General features: G+C 39.1%; 1 pseudogene; it reads left to right on the forward strand.

The window, feature by feature from the left end:
• The first annotated feature begins 431 nt into the window (after positions 1-431).
• LOC121435373 lies at positions 432-1,385 on the forward strand (annotated as a pseudogene).
• Positions 1,386-3,097: the final 1,712 nt, after the last annotated feature.

The following is a 3,097-nucleotide window of genomic DNA, read 5'->3' on the forward strand; positions in this document are numbered from 1 at the left end:
TCTGATTTTTTTTTAAAATTCAACTAACATATAATTTAACTGCATCTCTAAAATTAATAAAATGTGGTTCTGGAGAAATGGTTCAGTGAGCAGTGTTCTTGCCGTACAATTGTCAGGAACTGAGATTGTATCCCCGGTGCCCATGAAAGACTGGGAAATTCAACATATATATGAATTCCATCACAATGGGTATGAGAAGCAAAACCAGGCAGATCCCCAATCCAATCTAGGAAAAACAAGTGGTTAAGTAACAAACCTTGTTAGAAACAAAAAATAATGAAGATTGAGCAAGAAAAAATATTTGAAATTGGTATCTGAAATATATAACTATACGCATTACACATACACGCATGCGCGCAAAAGAGAGACAGTCTGAATAATTTCCCTCATCTGCAAGAATCCTTCTGATGACTTGCTCTTCTCTCTTCCAGGAGATGAGTGTCAATTGCTCTTTGTGGCAGGAGAACAGCTTGTCTGTCAAACGTTTTGCATTTGCCAAGTTCTCTGAGGTCCCTGGAGAGTGATTCCTCCTGTTCACCCTCATCCTCCTCATGTTCTTGGTATCACTGACAGGCAATGCACTCATAGCCCTTGCCATCTTTACCAGTCCAGCCCTGCACACACCTATGTACTTTTTCCTGGCCAACTTGTCTCTCCTGGAGATTGGCTACACTTGCTCTGTCATACCCAAGATGCTGCAGAGTCTTGTGAGTGAGTCCCGAGGGATCTCTCGGGAAGGTTGTGCCACACAGATGTTTTTCTTCATATTCTTTGGAATAACTGAGTGCTGTCTACTGGCAGCCATGGCTTTTGACCGCTACATGGCCATATGCTCCCCACTCCACTATACAACCTGAATGAGTCGTGGGGTATGTGCCCATTTGGCAATGGTTTCATGGGGAATGGGATGCATAGTAGGGTTGGGACAGACCAATTTTATTTTTTCTTTGGACTTCTGTGGATCCTGTGAGATAGACCACTTCTTCTGTGACCTTCCACCCCTCCTGGCACTTGCCTGTGGAGATACATCCCAAAACGAGGCTGCCGTCTTTGTGGCGGCAGTACTCTGCATATTCAGCCCATTTTTACTGATCATTTCTTCCTATGTCCGGATTCTGATGGCAGTGCTGATGATGCCTTCACCTGAGGGACGCCATAAAGCTCTCTCTACCTGTTCCTCACACCTCCTTGTAGTCACACTCTTCTATGGCTCAGGATCTATTACCTACTTGAGGCCCAAGGCTAGTCACTCACCAGGAATGGATAAACTCTTGGCCCTCTTCTATACAGCGGTGACATCCATGCTGAACCCCATCATCTATAGTTTACGGAACAAGGAAGTCAAGGGAGCACTGAGGAGAACTCTGGGCCTGAGAAAGTTCTGACAATGAGTAGGCAACTGCTGTAGTCAAGGATCATGAAGAGTTGCTCTTTGAGAAGGTTGCAAAGCCTGCCCAAGTAAACAAACAAAACCGGTGTGCTCTTTCAGGCTTTCTTTTTTTTAATTTATTTTTTTTTATTTTATTGACTTTCATTGAGCTCTACATCTTTAACAACCATCTTTTTAGAGTATTCTTTTTACTCAGCACTATTTTTTAATTGCAAATAATGGAAAAATGTTTGCTATTGAAGAATTTTGGTAGTTAGTCCAATACTTAAATACTTTGGTCTAGACGGTGTTTAGATCACCTGATGACATCCTTGAAAATTCTCTGTATACATTCTTGGCCACTGCCCAGCCCCTCATACACCTGTGACTTCTAAATTTACATAACTTCTCACAATATTTCACTTAATTCCTTAATAATTCTAAGAAGCAGGGTATTTTCTCGCATAAAAATTCTTTAAATTCTTTAGGTGTCGTTATAGGCACATAGGACTAGAATTGAATATTTCTTTCATGAATTTTGCTTATAAAACTTATAAACATCCCAATAAATCAAACTCTCAACTTTTGAAACTATGTTCTACAAACAAAGAAAAAGTATGAGAAACAATTGTTAATTATTTTCTGTTATGTAAATGTTTTTAAAGAAAGTATTAGTGACTTTACAGAAGAAAATAAAGTAAAATTCACTTAATATTTGTAAGATTTCTAAAATTTATAAATTTATATATGTGCAGATGAATCTTGACTTATACATTTGGAGATCCTACAACAAATTACTTCTAAGTGATCTCAGCTTGTTATGCTACAATTCCATGTTCCTTAGCACAAGTGAACTCATTGCATTGGTTTAGAAAAGCTAGTTCTCAGGGCTGTGATGTATTCACATTTGCTCCGTGCACCATTAGGTCAGTCCTCACTCCAGGTTTTGGTCACCCATGGCCTTGAACTGAGAAGCAGAGAAGTAGCTTCTCCTATGCTAAATGATTGCTAGGTGAGTAGAAGAGAAGAAACCCAACCAGGTGATTGTCAACATAGTTTCAGATAAACACACATATAAAATATATACATTTTATGCCTTATATAATTATTGAAAAAAATGAAGAGGAAGACTGAAATGGCAGAAGTATCTTTTGGGTGATACTAGTCAGCATTCCACCTGTGTCTTCCGCCTGCGTGAGATGGATCTAAAAGTGATACAAGACTAATGTAAAATGTCAGCTAGTGCCAGATAAGTTGATTCTGGTTGTCTTCACTAAGAAAAGAAACCAGAGCTTCTTGGAGCAGTGGTAGGTTCATTTCAAAGACAAGACAGAAAAAAAAAAAAACCTTGAAAATCATGAAGCACAATAAAATGTTCAGGACAAAATGCAGACTAGATGGGGTGTGCTGAAAAGACAGATGATAACATGAAGGAACTCTCAATGGCCAAACTTAGGCAATTTGAGCAGCAGAACAATTAAGGTGGAAGTTGTTATAATCCACAAAACAAAATGAATATCTTCGGTCTCTATGTACTTAATGAAAGAAAAATAAAATTCCAATTAAGTGTGCCTAATATTTGGAGGAAATAAATGTTTAGCATTACACTAAACTGCAGTGCTAACTGTTGCTGGTTCGATTCACCAAAGCAGAGGGGCAATAAATGTCCACACCTCAGACTCGGTGTTCCCATTCTGTGAATATGCAGCAAGGGCCATTAGGGCAGAG

This window comes from Microtus oregoni, unplaced genomic scaffold, assembly GCF_018167655.1.
Source record: "Microtus oregoni isolate MIOR12 unplaced genomic scaffold, Mior012 000046F_ref0000063, whole genome shotgun sequence".
NCBI lineage: Eukaryota > Metazoa > Chordata > Mammalia > Rodentia > Cricetidae > Microtus > Microtus oregoni.